Source organism: Cryptomeria japonica, chromosome 11 (assembly GCF_030272615.1).
Source record: "Cryptomeria japonica chromosome 11, Sugi_1.0, whole genome shotgun sequence".
NCBI lineage: Eukaryota > Viridiplantae > Streptophyta > Pinopsida > Cupressales > Cupressaceae > Cryptomeria > Cryptomeria japonica.
In genome coordinates, this window is record NC_081415.1 from 153,910,624 (window position 1) to 153,927,161 (window position 16,538).

Consider the following 16,538-nt stretch of genomic DNA (forward strand, 5'->3'; position numbering starts at 1 on the left):
CAAAAGTTAATTCACCTCCCTGATTGGTTCTCAGGAATTTTATCCTTTGATCACTTTCCTTTTCCACCAGTTCTCTAAAGCCTTTGAACTTTCCAAATGCCTCTAATTTCTTTCAAGAATGTGACCCACATCATTCTTGAGTAGTCATCAGTAAGAATCATGAAGTATCGATCTCCCTGAATACTTCTAGTTTTCATCAGATCACACAGATGTGTGTGCACTAGATCAAGTTTGTTCTCCGAGGAAAAAGACTTACCTTTGAATGTTCAGGAATACATCTTCCCAAGTTGACATTCTCTGCAAAAATCATTCTTCGGTTTGTTCAGCAAAGGCAATCCTCTTACTACCTTGATCTTACTAACCTTTATAATATTGTCAAATTTACATGACAAAGTCTCCTATGCCATATCCAACTATCATTAAATTTTCCCTTCAAGAACTAACTGATTTTGGCATTCAGCTGAAATAGGTTTCCTCTGGTCTGCTTACTAGTGGCAATAAGCTCTCCCTTCTTTCCAATCATTCTGCAAACTCTACCTTTGAATTCCAATATAAGTCCTTTTTCATTTAGCTGGGCTACACTTAGGAGATTATTCCCAAGGCCTTCCACCCAGCAGACATCATCTATGCTGCTCTTTCCATTCAATGAGATGGATCCTTTTCCTTTCACCATGCATGTTGCATCATTGCCAAACCAGACAACACCACCATCATATTCTTCAACCAATAAAACCTTTCTCTAGTCATCGGTCATGTGATGAGAACACCCGCTATCAATGATCCACTTGTTAGAGTTATCAATATGTGATACAAGGGATTTCTGATCAGACAAATTCTCCTTGACAGCCACAAATACTATGCCCTCATTCTCTTCATCCTCAGACTCCTCATCAGTAGCACTTTCATCCACTGCAACAAGGCAATTTCTTCTCCCTCGTCCTTTATACTTCCTAAACCTCTCTAGTTTATCCTTGTTGTCATTGTTAGGATAGTTAACAGCTATATGTTCTATCTTATTGTAGGAAAAGAACTTCAAAGAAAGCTTACCTCTGTATTTTCTGGTGCCTTTTGGAAGTCTCTTGGCAAGAAGAGCTTCAAACTCCATCAGAATCTCCTCATCATGCATATCTTTGTTTGGCCTAGACTGAGTACTCGTACTGACCTCTTTTTCTTTCCTGGTCGGTGTAGAGTAAGCAGATACCCTAAAGGCTAACTCAGTCTTTTTGACACTTACATCATAGCTATTCAATTCATATGCAGTCAATTTTACAATAATAGAGTCTAAAGATACCTTGGTTTTGTCGATAGACCTTAGCTCCTAAAGAGAGGCAACCCTGATTGCATAGATCGGTAAGAGTGTCCTCAAAACTTTACTGACAACAGTAGCACCACTATCTTGATTATTATGCCATATTGTTAAATGGTCTCTCCATCAACCATCCTCATATCTTCAAACTTTCCTCTAAGGTTCTCTTCCTTAGCCTGCTTGACATGTTCATCACCACCATAAATAGATTCTAGTTTATCCCATACTTCTTTCAGATTGCCCTTGTCTTGTACATCAATGAACTCTACATCAAACAAGTTGCTAATAAGAGCTTCCATGACTTGCCCATTTTCTTATATTTGTCTTTTCTGATCATCAGTTAGAGTGTCAGTAGGGATTACATAAGCATTCTCAACATAACTATAGTGTTGAGCACCCAGACTCTTGATATATATCTTCATTCCGTCCTTCCATATTTTAAAGTACTCCCTATTTAACTTAGGACCTTCCCTCCTCATCATTGAGACAAGATCTTTTACCTCAAGTGGTTAATCTTATTCACTGAGGACCTAGATGTGCTCTGATACCAATTGATGGATACTGATGAGCAACTTAGGTCCTAACCGGTACTAAGAGGGAGGAGGTGAATCAGTACAGGCAAAAAATGTTGCTTCAACAGTTTGATAAATCAAAACATAGCCAACTGGTTATCATCATTGCTCAACTTAACTAAATAAATACCACTTACACAAAGATACTCTAAATAGATATATCGGTTAAAAGAAATGCTTTAGACACTAATCGATAGCTCTCAAATTATAAAGATTACTTCATAGATATAATCATGCATGAGTTGTATCAATAATTTCATAGCCAAGTTAACATTGCATGCATATTAGACTTAATCAAAATCACACAATCATCACATGAAAAACTCAAAGCCCATAACACACAAATTTTTCATGTGGAAACCCAACTGGGAAAAACCACGGTGGGCATGAATACCCACTAGCTTATTTTGAACTCTTTTGAAGTCTGCTCTGTTAGGAGCCTAGTCCAGTTAAAGACTTTATAGTAAGGTTCTCTTAGGAACCGATCATGTTAGGGATCACCCGGTTAAGAGATGGCTATAAAATCCAGTTAAGGATTGAAACCCTTTTAAGAGTTACCTCGCTAGAGGATTTAAATAACTTAATGAAATTGAGCCACCTAGTTAAAGGAATTATAATAAAGCTTGCTAAGGCTTACCTGATCAAGGGATTTTCCATCTATTGAAGTGGTTAGAAGACAACAGGTAAAACACTGATCTAAAGATAGCACACCTTGCTAGGGCAGATCCTTTTCAGTTCCTCTCTTCTATAATCACACTCAGCAGATTTATCACTCAGGTTTGGCAAGTATCCAATCTCCAATTATGTCAACACACATACAACTTTTGCCAACGCCTAAAAAATCAAAACTCATCAACCTTATAGACAACAACTTGGTCAATAACATAAGCCCCAAACCTAAATTTTATAAAAATAGTTCGATCCTGACCATCTGTTTACAAGCGGTCCAATCCTGACCATCCAAACCCGTTGCATAGAAAGAGATGATCTTAACTAGTTGGCAAATCATTATGCATCATTCAGGCTTTTCTGCATCTACAAAATCAAATCGCAAAACATTTTGCATCATTAAGGCTTTTCTGCATCTGCAAATTAATAACCCATGATGCGCGCTTCACTTACCAGATCAGATAAATGCACACTCCTGAGGTGGGCAATTAATGCATTCAATCTTTCACACAGTTGACATGGTGTTTTATTCCTTACTTAATAGGTCATGATACATCTTTGGTTGCTTTGCATAAGCCAAACTGGTAACCCTAGAATTGAACTAAGACTATCAACCAGTAGTCACACTTAGTGAACCCCGATACCAGTCCACTCCATTCTGGTTGTCCATAACTATTGTTGATCTCCATACATACCGGTTCATACTGGTTCCTTTGCTTGGACATTAATGATAATATCTTTTGATCTTCATCCTTCTAGAGAACTTATTGACATCAATGACAACATAAATTAACACCGCTTCATCATATGCCAATAGTGTGAACTCCATATTTTTCCTAGTTGCCCCATGTGTGATTTGATAGATAGAAAGAATATTATTTGTCAAATGGGGTACACATAACACATCATTGAAGGATTTATCACTAATGGAAATAGATCATTTCCCAATCGTATCCATGTATGTATGATTGTCCATCAAAATCCATGGCATGTGGCAAGGCCATATGATGAGAAGCCCTTGAATCTAGAAGCCATCTCCCTAAATCATAACTTGTAGTAGCACAAAGAGCTTGTCCCTTTCCTTTATCTGCCCCAAAAGAGTGATCCTTTCATTTATTATAGACATTCTAGAAGGTAGGTTGATTTTGTTCTTCTCAAGAAGATGCTTCAACTCATCAATATCATTCTTGTAACAATGTTGTTCATCATGTCTTGACTTCTTGTATTATGCACAAAAAATATTATCCTTATATGATTTCTTCTTAGGTGAGAATGTCGAATCACCTTGTTGTGGAGATGAGGATTGTGCTCCATCTTGTTCTAGTTTTGACATAGGTTGCTTTTGATTCTTTCCTTTTCCTTGATTGCTTTTATTCCCCTTCTTAGCCACCAAAGCTTGTTACTTTAAACATTTGAGAATCCCTATCTTGGTCAACTTAGATTGCTCAAGTATCAACATCTCCATGAAGGCATAGTTGTATGAGGAACATTAAGCTAACCTATGGGTGTGAAAGCTAGATACAAAGGTTGCATGCTTTCAAGGAAGATTGTCCAACAAGTTATAAACCAATTGAACATAATAGTCGGACTGCAAATTCAAAAAGCTCAATGAGAGGGGGTAAAAAAATTCAAATACTGTTCATGCAATGATGATGTCCATAAATGACGGGCTTAAATTTTATGCCCGTCTGGCTGTCATTAAAACTTCACCCCCTACATGGTTGTCTATACTGTACGACAGTAACATGTGGCGAAAAACGTGGTTCCATGTAGGTGACTAAGTTGCACACTTTGTGAAATGCATAGGAGCCACGTGTCCAATCTCCGCTGACAGGATATATCGCATGGACAACTGATGCGGTAGTCCAAGTAAATTAAATATCTTCACATGGCATGCATAGTGGGCAGGTGTGTCTGCATGGAAGCAGGTGTCGGCGATAGGAGGAAGTGGCCCCGACAAGAAGAATGACCGATGAAGTAGGCTGAAGCACATGCAGAGCGGACTGGAAGGAAGAGCGAGTGTTAGAGGAACTAGGTGGGGGTCAGTAGCAAGAGGTCACTGGAACACTAGGAGGTGGCTGAGAGCATGGAGGTAAGATGAGCTCGGATCTGCACCACGTGGTTGTTGGATGTCACCAGTGGGAGGAATCTGGGATAGAAGAAAAAGGTCACTGAGGAGAAGCAAAAGTGGTGCACGAGCGGGTCAGAAACCAGTGAGGCTGAACAGGAGTACGGAGCCCACAGAGGGAAAAGAGTGGTGGGGCCCATAATAAAAACCCTGCAAAAACATTTAAAGCCTATGTACGGTGCCGACGGGGATGGGGGTTACGACCAGCCCATGTAAAATTTAATTTTTGTTTTTAATAAAACAAAAAACTTTTACACAATTTTCCTTTAAAAAAATCTATGATTTTTTTAAAAATAATAATTGAAATAAAATATTTTCCGAATAATAATTTTTTATTTTTTTTTTAAATCCTTACAATATACCAGAATAGGCAAAAAAAATTCCTTCACCAAATATGGCCGAGCTTATACTCAAAATTCATGGAAACAACATTTCAGACTCCACTGGGATGTCCAAATCACTATACGACACACCAAAAATAACACCTCCCCAAATCCAAAAACTGAAGCCTCCAAAAGACTAATCAATGAAGCCCTTTAGGCTCTATACCATGTGAGATTTTCCCAAGATCAAGAGCTCAATGAAAATTAAAAAATAGAGAAAAAATATTGATAGGAATAAACTATATTCTATCAAGATGAAAATATTGATCAACTAGATCATCAATCGATATATACAATAAATATGAGTCTGCTTATATAGGCAAGGCTATACGGATATGTGAGAACACAAACATATACATGTTGCTCAATGAGAAATAGGAGTAGGTAGGAAATAGGTGTGGTAGGTAAGAGAAACAATAAAATATTCCACATGATGTGTATCACCCACTGAAGGTGGAATTATCATCACACAATAAGTGGATATGATAAAGTAATAACAACATCATACCATAAAGGTGGAAATTCTCCTACACGCACTATCCCAATGTGGCACAAACACCCAAGTGTCTCATACCCAAACTACTATGAAATGGATGTACCTAAGTAAACTTAGGTAAATTGTAATTATATCCAAGATGAATAATTAATTACGCCAACAATATCATCTCATCATTAATATGACAAATGACACTTTTCCTCAATGTCATCGGAGGTCAGGGTCCGCCATCATGTCCTTTCATCTACTTAGACCATCCTTGTCAGCTCTAGCTTAAGTGTTACCAACTCTGCCAATCTGTCACCTTTGGAGATGAAGGCATGGTGCAAAGACATCCGCGCAATACGATAGCATCCTGTGAATTTGATAGTCCATATATGGTCATTTGAGCATTACACTTGCACCTAGAAGGAATCGTAATGCCTATGTACCTACCTACCGACATCTAATTTTCTTCTTGGGTCTATATCTCTCACTTAGGAAGCATTTGGAGGGATCATTTTGGCAATTTATTAATTAGTTTTTGTAGGTTGAGCTCTTGGAGAAAATTGGAGGCCATCCTACCATTTTTGCAGCATTACCAAGCATTCCAAGCACACCATTCCAAGTGTTTTCAAGCATTCCAATCTATGCTCATGAGAAGGGAGTTATCTTAATCCTCTACCTCTTGCATACTTATTAGTTTAATTTCCATTCTCATATTGCATTGTTGTTCTCTTTCTTAGGTTGTCCGTGGAGGTGGAAACACCAAAACGGGGGTCTGACTTAGGCAGCCTCCAAAACACAATCCCAAAATTTTCCCTTCTTGCTTGTGTGTAGGTTTACAAAGGTGAGAGGATTATCATTTAGTGGGAGGCTTCAATCATGGACTGATTGTGATTATTTTTATCTTTCTCTCTTCTTTCTATTTTACTTCAGTTATTTAGCATCTTGCAACTTTTAGCTTAGTTTATTTTCTTTCTATGCTTTAGTGCATTTTTCTTGTGTTTGGAACTTTCTGTACATGCTATGTACTTTGTCCATATAGGATGACATAATGCCACACTGGTGTCCTAGGTCCGTGTGCTCGCTCATCCTTAGGACAAAGGCTTGATAGAACCATCTATGAGTCCTTAATTGTGAGTAATTTCCTTGGTTTGTTATTTTATCCCCTAGCTCATCTTAGCATTAGTTCGTAGAGGTAACTAGAAGGACAGTTTATCCTCACGGCTCCATCATTCTTGAGGTGCCCAATTCCCTTCATTACATTTTGGTGAGCCTAATGTGAAACAAACTTATCTTTGCATTACTTGCTTTTCAATTCAATTAGGTGCATTTAATATTTTATATTTTCAAAAGTTTAAAAATTTGAAAACTATCTAAAAAAAAGGGAGAGAAAAATTTTTAAAACAACAAATTTTTTTATCGGTATTTAGTTTAATTTTTTATATTTTTTGTTTATAATTTAAAACCAACTCTATCATTTGATGTCCCTATAGTGTGGTCCTAAACATCCTGTGGATTGTCAATGAGCTTTATGACTCAGACTACAACAAGAGCCATAGTTAGGAGGTCACCTAGGTGGAGTTTTCCCCCTAATCTTTAAAGTCCTCCTCTACCCAGCACAATGCAGGGTGGGCAGTCATTCAATCCCAATGAGTTATTGACCTCTCACAGTCTAAAATCTATACTAACTAGGGGATTTTTCCTTCCAATTCACAATGTAACTCTCCAAGTAATTCTACCTCGTCTTCCACTCTTGTGATCTATCATGATTTTACGATCAGTGTAGACTTTGAGAAGATCAATATTTTGGAGCAAAATATAAGAGATTTTGAGGGTTTCTTGAATAGAGAGAATGTCCTCCCCTAGGATGGGAATATTGTAGGTACCTTGAGAGACATGTTAATCTCCGACAAGAGAGGCTAGAGATTTTGAGGGCTTTGTCCATGATTTTTAAAAGCCATGTGCCCCTAGCAGATGCAACCCCTATGGATAATCAATATGATCCTTTTATTTCATAGGTTAGCATTAGTATTTTGGGCCTAGGAGTGCACATGATGGACTCCACCATACCTAGTGTTAGTGATTTACTCACTCATTTAGAATATACAGACGTGACTAGTAGCTCAACCTTCGTCAATGCTCAGGTTTCAGTAATCAATGCTAGCACTACATCTATGGATAGCGCTGGTCCTTCTGGAGGTATCGGCTCATCTTAGAGCTAGTTCACAGAGGTAATCAGAAGGACATACCTCCCTTGTCTTGGCCCCTTAACATGGCACATACATAGGTGGTACCTAGTGCAACTTTGTCTATCCCATCCACATTTCTACCACTCCAGCATCAAAGTTTTCCTAGGGTCCTTTTGCCTGCTATAGTTGATAGGAGGCCTGACACTCCTATCCCATGTAAATGCAAGTTTGAGCAGGTCCCTGTTCTGGAATTTTGATGACACAAGTCTTTGCAGGTATTGTTTTCATCTTTTCTTTTACCTATCTTAGTGCCTGCTGGTTTTCCTATTTCTTTTTATGTGATTGAGAAGGCCTTGCCTTCTCCTGAGTTTTTCATTGCCCTTCTTCTAGAGGTTAGCACTCTCGTTCTTCTTTCATCTTCTCCAAGTGAGTCACTTTCTTCCTCTAAGGAATCTTGCATGTTCAACTCCTTGCAAGACATACCGACCTTGTCTACAATCTTCACACGATCCTTGACCCTCACCTACTCTGAGTCTGTAGACAAAGGCATCGCTTTCATCTCATCTCTTAATTTCTCTATTAGTGAGGCACCCGATGTGGCCCTTATGATAGTCTATGTGCTTGCCCTCTTTTCCCCATGACATAGATTGGAAGGATGAGGCTCTTCTTGAGGATGATGATCTCCTATAGTATGCTCCCCTCCTCAGGGCTGATCGTTAGGACTTTTATCTTTCATCTAAATTTGCTTGCATGTGTGTGTCATTGTGTTCCCCCATACTTGATTTATCTATTTGTTCAAAAAAGGAGGACCTAGGTCACTTTGTTGGATATGGGAGGTTGACTGTTTTTATCTGTTATTCTCTCCTAAAGGACCTAATTTACTCCATAGGTGCTCAAATACAGGAATTTTTTTAGTCATACACATTCCTCTATTTGTATACCTCTTTCTTCTATTTGTCATATCTTGCTTTTTGAGATTTGGGGATGATGCAAATCATTGGGGCATTCTTTTCCTTCTTCAATGTTGACCCAAATTTTTATTTTTCTCTTTGTCTTCATGTGCTCTTCTTTAGATCTGAGAAATTTGGCACTATGATGATACACCAATCTCACAATGATCCTATATATCTTTTTGACATTGCTATGGGTTTTGATGCAACACTACCGGATCCCCCTGCCCCCTTGCATTGCATCTTTTGATGTTGTGGACATTTATTTTTCACTAACTATTGGTGGAATTCTATGGAAACATCTCATTGTATTGACGTGCCACAACTACTCTTCCCCTTAGAATGACATGTCTTCCATGCATATCATTCTAAGGAGGGGTCATCATATCTGCATTTTATCTTTTAGCTCTTGTATCAGTTTCCTTTGCCAAGTTTCTTTTTTTTCATGTTTGCCTAGGTGGGGGCCAAACCACTTAATCTTTTTCTTTTCCAAGATCGCCTAGGTGGGGCAAAAACCACTTGATCCAAAGATTGTCTACATGGTGCCAAACCATTATTAACTTATATCTCTCATGTTTACCTTGGTAGGGGCCAATCTACTATTTACCATTTTTTTTTGCCCTATCACATGGCTATCTAGCATGTCACTACCCATGCTGGTAAATCTATCTTTATCTGCCCAATCAAATGGCTATCTAGCATGTCGCTACCCATACTGACAAAAATCTATCTATCTCATTTCCCTATTGTATGGTTATCCATACCAATATATCACGCCCTATCATTTGGCCATCTAGCATAAAAAAACTTGCTACCCATACTATCATATCTTATACCAATGGTGTCCTCTTATCTCATATTTTTCTATAGCTAGGGGCTTTCCTATAGAGCGAGGTTTATTTATGTTATGTTATCTTTTTCATTTCTTTACCTTACCATCCATTAGGCTAATATGCAGCTAGCATGTTTGCAGTGTACCAATATGTATTCCGAATCTTAGCATCATCTCGTTGGGAGCAACCTTGTCTAATCAATGAAAATTTTCCTCCCTATCATGACTGTTCCTTTTCTATGTCTTCCTCTACTTTAGCTTCCCATACCTTAGCAAAGGCATACTAGCTAAAGTGGGGGAAAAATGTAATATAAAAAATATCATCTCTTTTAATTAGTGTGACAAATGGTGCTTTTCCTCCATGTCATCGGAGGTCAGGGTACACCATCATATCCTTCTATCCACTTAGACCATCCTTATCAACTCTAGTCGAAGCATTACCATCTTTTCCAATCTATTGTCACCTTTGGGGACAAAGGCACGACATGGAGATGTCCACACGATGTGCTAGTGTCCCGTGAATCTGACAGTCCGTAGGTAGTTGTTTGAGCATTATGACTGCACCTGAAAGGAATCATAATACCTATGTACGTGCCCACCAATATCCGAATTCCTTCCTGGGTCTATATCTCTCACTTGGGAAGAATTTGGAGGGATATTTTTAGTAATTTGGTAATTAGTTTTTGTAGATTGATCTCTTGTAGAAAATTTGAAGCCATCCCACCATTCTTGCAACATTATTTGTTGGCATTATTGGTATTAAGTTGTAATTAATGTCAACTGGCGTGGCATGGTCACTAGTGAGTAAGAAGTGGTGACCAGTATGGGAGAAGTAATGCATGATGATGTCAATCCATATGTGTGGAAGAAGATATAAGGTATGTTATCGGTAGACATGAAATGCATCATCTACTGATAAAGCAGGATCACCGGTAAGGCAAAGCAAGTAAACAAAAGAATAATTGAAGGATGTGAACCAAAATACATAGAGAAGTTTAATACTACCGGTAAATGGACTGAGATGTCAGACCAGATTTTTTGATGGAAGACCAAGTTGATCCACCAAAAAGAAGTGGTATGTAGGTATGAAGGCCCACCTGTGAAGTTAGATTATACCAGTAAGGTGAGATGAACCGGTAGTCATTCTTGGTCGGTGAAGGCTATCAAAACAACATAGAAAACCAAGCATAGATGGATGTTGAAAAGGATGACATGTGGAAGCCAGGTGGTGATCATGTAGAGGTTGGTGAAGTATTCATTGACATAACAGTTAGCGAATAGGTCAGCTTTTATGAAGAACCCACAAATCATAGAAGGATGGCACAAGGTTACAGCTTGAGGAAGACAAGGTGGCAAGTGATTGAACTGATCCTACAAGAAGATTTGACCTTCATACCCGTTTGCTAAAGGAAATGGTTGGGCCATTAATAGCATGTGACAAAGAAATACACAAAATCATAGTGCAAATATCTAAATATAGAAAATGCACATTGGAATGCGAGGTGTTGGCGGTGCTGATAGATGATATACAAATCATCACTCTAGAAAAGAAGGTCAGATCAAATCTAATACTGATCGAGTTGGTGAAGTAAAAACCTAACATGACACTATTTAAATGCTATTTTGGCGGGAACCCTAAAAGACAAATATGTTAGCTAGAAACTGAAATTAGTTGATGCTTGATGTAAAGTGTGAGAAAGAAGAGATCCCGAGGAAGGAGAAAGATTGTCTTCCTTAGAGTTTATTCTAAGAAAGTTGCATTGTGAGTTAGCAGGCGAACCGGTGAGAGGGTCTAACCAATAGAGATAGAGTAACTGGTAAACTGTTACAGTCTAACAGTCAAGCAAATTGGTGAGGAGTGATTGGTTAAGAAAGCATCCAAGGGTGACATGGTGTGGTGTGAGGCCGAGGGAGAAAGAAGAGAGGCTAAGAGTAACCGGTGAGTGATCAAAGAGAGTAATCTGATAACCGACGGTCTGAGAACTAGTTAAGAAGAGGAGGTTGTTAACTGGAAGAAATCCTCTGATCCGGTGTTGCAGAACTCATTTGCAACTAGGTGCTATAATTGTATGAAAATTGTATTTTATGTTGGATCTTGGTGTAGGGGTTGGTTCTCCTTGGGTTGGTATCCTAAATCATTGTAATATGTTATTTTATTGTGAGGCTAGATTTGAGCAGTACAATCCAACAATATTTTTGACTGAGGTTTTTTCTATATTGGGGTTTCCTCGTACATATAGTGCTGTGGGTTATGTATTTGTGTGTTTGCCTCTTCTTATATCCATATTTTTCATACTGTTTTGATTGTTTAGTGCTTAGCGTAAGAACAGGTATTCCGAGATTAGTTAAGAAGAAAAGATTTCAAGAACCATTGATTCACCCCTCTTAGTGGTACATTATGTTCAATAATTGGTATCAAAGCCTAGGTTTCCGGTTGATTAAAATATTTCTCTAGCTTGGGTAGATTCTAGTCAAAGAACACAATGACAAGAAATGAGTATGTCTCCTCAAAAGCTCCCATTTTTTATGGATCTTTAGAAGTATGCCTTCTGGAGAAGAAGAATGGAGACCTATATTTCCTCACTTGGTTTTGATGTGTGGATGTTTTTCAAGAATGCGTATATTATTCTTAAGGTTCCTCCCATTGATCTGGATGCTAAGAAGGAGTATGAGAATAATGCAAAGGCTAAATATGCTATCTTAAGCAGGTTGTCTAATAATGAGTTTGTCAAGGTCATGAACTATGCATCAACCAAGGAAACTGGGGATAAAATGAAAAGATTATTTGAAGGAGATGCCAAAGTCAAAGAGGACAAGTGATAATCACTAAAAGGTCAACTTGAAGGCATCAAGATGAAAGATGAAGAAAATATTGCAAACTACCTTCACAGAATAGATGAAAAAGTGAACACCATAAGAGGACTTGGAGAAGAAATTGCTGATGAGATTAGTGTCAATAAGGTACTTAGATGTCTCACATATAAGTATAATACTAAGGTTTCTACCATAGAGGAAGCCAAGGATCTTAAGACCTTCATAATGGATGAGCTATTTGGCTCTCTAATAACCTATGAAATGAGAACAACCGGTGAAGCATCCTCAAGGAAAGAGACAATGTTCAACTCCACCAAAAAGGGCAAGGAAGAGGTTTCTCACAAAGGATTTAGTGAGGAGTCGAATGCAGAGGTAGAAATTTTTTTCAGAAAGCTCAAGAGAGGATCTGACAAGTATAAAGGAAAGTTACCACTCAAATGCTTTAACTGTGGTAAAGTTGGACACTTTGCTACAAAATGTCCTTATAATGAAACTGATGGAGATGAGAAAAGAAGTTCTGGTAGATCTTTCCATAAAGACAAAGAAAGGAATGTCTACCAAAAAGGAAGAAGATCCTACCGGAAGCAAAACAACCTATATACTATTCAAGATGATGCCACAAATGAAGAAAGTGCATCAGAAGGCGACTACCATGAGAATGAAACAGAAGTTAATCTCTTTATGAAACTAGATAAACCAGTTGGAGAAGATGAGGAAGAAGAAGACATTGGAGCCAAAGTGGATCTAGAAGGTGAGCTCATAAGTTCTCTTGAGGAGTTAAGTAAGACAAGAAGAAAACTCAAGAAGGTCAATCTTATTGTAGCTGAAGAACAAGGTCTCTTGAAGCAATCAGTAGATGAGTCTAATCAAGTTATCCCTGACTTGAAACTATAGTTGGATGAAACCAAGAGGAAATGTGAAGTTACATCCTCTGATTTGATGAAGAAGGAAAATGAGCATTAAGATGTGGAAGTAGAAGTAGTGAAGCTCAAAAAGGAGCTTGAAAAGTGTAAGGATGAACTAAAAGTGAAAAGAAAGTATGGGGGTAGCAAAGAAGCCTTGGACAAGATGTTGAGAAAACAAAGGCAATCTAAAGATACCAATGGCTTAGGATTTGAAGAAGGACAAAGTTCAAACAACAAAGACACATCCACTAAGGAGATACAGTCCACTTCTTCAAGTGAAGGTGAAAAGTGTTGGCATTTGCAGTTTGATGGCATTTTGCATAAGAGATTGCATTAATGATATGTTTTCATTCATGTCAATTGAACCGGTAATGGTATTCATGTTATTTATGATATTATTGTTTTTGATATTGGCTAGTAACCGGTAAGAAGATCTTTGTGGAAGATGTAGTAAACCAGTATGTTAAGTTTCTGAGTTAAATCGGTAAACCGGTGTAAAGGGTTAAACATTTCTATGCATTGTAACCGGTAAACCCTATCATTTGTTAAACCCTAACCGATCAAGTTTGTTGGTTTATTATTCGATGAGCAGTAATGATGGACACATGTGTGATCATTGTATGAGGATAAGTTCAAATTGTTTTGGCGTGTTTGTTTATTGTCTAGGGAAGGACCAAAGTGGATTGCATCTAATGCACAACACATGATGAGTTACAAAGTCTGATGAAGCGGTGATCATGGAGCAGTTGGAATTTTCTTGAAGAATGTGAAGAGATTGTCATGATTTCTAACGGTCAAGACTATATCGACTTGTTTTTAATCTCGATGATGAGAATTAGGTTTTTGTTGTGTTATCGACCTAATTGATTTGTATTTAAGGTCAATGAAGTTATTTGTAAAAAGTTGTTGGCAAGATTGGCAGAAACCTATTGAGTATGTAGTTTCCTAACCAGTGAATGGATCAATACTTTGAGTGAAGGTAGATTGAATCTTAAAAGGATCTAATCAAGCAAATGTAGTGCTACTTAGATAGATCAAGAAAATCTTTTGTTTTCTAAGAATTGCAACAGAAGTTAAATCCCATAACCAGGTAAGCTCTAACAAGCTTGGTTACTCATTAAATCCTCTAACAAGGTGGTCCATTAAATTGGATTCTTAAATCCTCCAGTGAGGTTACTCCTAATAGGGTATTGTACTTTTCATCAAGGCATATTTGTAAATCCCTTAACTGGGTGATTCCTAACAGGAATTAGTTCCTAACATGACTTATTGTAGAGCTTTAACATGCTTGGATCCTTATAGGGAGAACTTCAGAAGAGTTCAGATAGTTATCCTTGTGAGTCTTATCTCACCGTGGTTTTTACCTCTTTGGGTTTTTCATGTATAAACATTTTTGTTAACTGGTGAATGCTTTTGTGGTTATGATATTTGATTAACTTTCGATAAGGAATGTTAACTGGAAGTATCAAGAGATGAATATTTTGAGTTATGATTAAGCATTGTTGATGTTTAAAATATTCAAGTTGTTTACTGTTAAGTTGTCATAACAGTTAAACTGGTTAATGTCAAGTACTCTTATGAATATTGATTAAATGAGATATGTTTACTTTGTGTGGTTGAATTTGAGTTTGGGAGCTTTGTATTAGTTTTTCAATATACTGATTCACCCCCACTCTCAGTATTCTACCAGATACTTATTCTTTCATCATAGCATCAATTGGTATCATAGCTTCTCAGGTCCTCTTAATCTAAAAGCCTAACATCTTGATGAAAAGATCTTGTAGATCATGATGAATAAAGAAGGTCCAATGTTCAACAAAGATAACTATAGAATATGGAGCGACATAATGAATATTTGCATTAAGATTCTTGGTAGTCAGTATTGGTATCATATAGAAATCAAGTTATATTACATCAACGTGAACCCTAATTGATGATTAAAAGAAAGAACAACAAGAAAATCACCAAGCATTAGAGGCTATTATCAGTTCCCTATCATATGTTGAATATGTAGATGTTCATGGTCTTGAAACTGCATATGAAGTGTGGAAAAAACTTGAAGATATTTATAGCAGTGATGAACATATTAAGATTGTCAAAGAGGAAAGTTTAAGAGGAATGTTTGATGATATGAGAATGTCTGAAGGTGAGAATATCTAGCAGTATGCTCAAAGGATTAAAGAGATAGTTGGTGAGATAAAGAGTGCAGGAGGGAAAGTGAAAGATGCCACTGTAATAAATAAGGTACTAAGAACCCTGCTACTAGTCTATGCTATCTGAGTTGTAGCTATTCAGGAGCTAAAATCCATTGACAAGACAAAGGTAACTCTTGAGTCTATTATTGGCAATCTTACTGATTTTGAACCAATTGGCTATGATGGTAGTGTACAGAAATCAGAATCTGCATTCATAGCTTCTGTCCCTAACACATTTGTGAGAAGAAGTAGAGATATTGGCCATAGCTATTAATCTAGATCCAGTAGAGATGTTGATGATGAAGACAACCTAGTGGAACTTGAAGCATTGTTGGCAAAATGACTGCCTAGAGGCACTAATAAATATAGAGGTAAGATACCTTTAAAATGTTTTGCATGCAACAAGATTGGTCATATAGTAGCTAATTGCCCTAATGGTGAAAATGAATACAAGAGAGACAAATTCAACAAGTATAATGGTAAAGGGAAGAGATATTATCTTGTATCTATCGATAGTGGTATTAGTGATGAAGAATCTGATGATGATGCTAGTGAAGATATTGTGTTTGTAGCTATTAAGGAAGAAATATCATATCAGAAGGCACTAGTATCAAGAATGGGTAACTCTGATGATTGGATCATTGATAGTGGTTGTTAACATCACATGATCGGTGATCAGAGCAAATTTATTTTCCTGAAAGAATTTGATAGCAGTGTTGTCAGATTTGGCAATGACTCACTTTATATGGTTAAAGGTAAGGGAGTTATTTCTCTTAATGGGAAGAGCAGTGCTGACGATGTCTATTGGGTTGAAGGTCTAAAGCACAATCTTTTGAGTGTGGCACAACGTAATGACAGAGGATACTCACTAGATTTTAGAAATGGTATGTGAAAAATATTTGACAATAAAGGTGAATTGATTGCAACTGGGAAACACACCAGAGGTAATCTAGTTCATCTCAATCCTAAAGTTATCTATTGTTTGATTACAAAAAAAGATGATAGCTAGCTTTGGCATAGGAGATTTTGTCATATAAATTTTGACAATATTATTAAAGTAAGCAAGTCTAAGATAGTAAGAGGTCTACCTCAGCTAGACAAACTGGTTAATGCT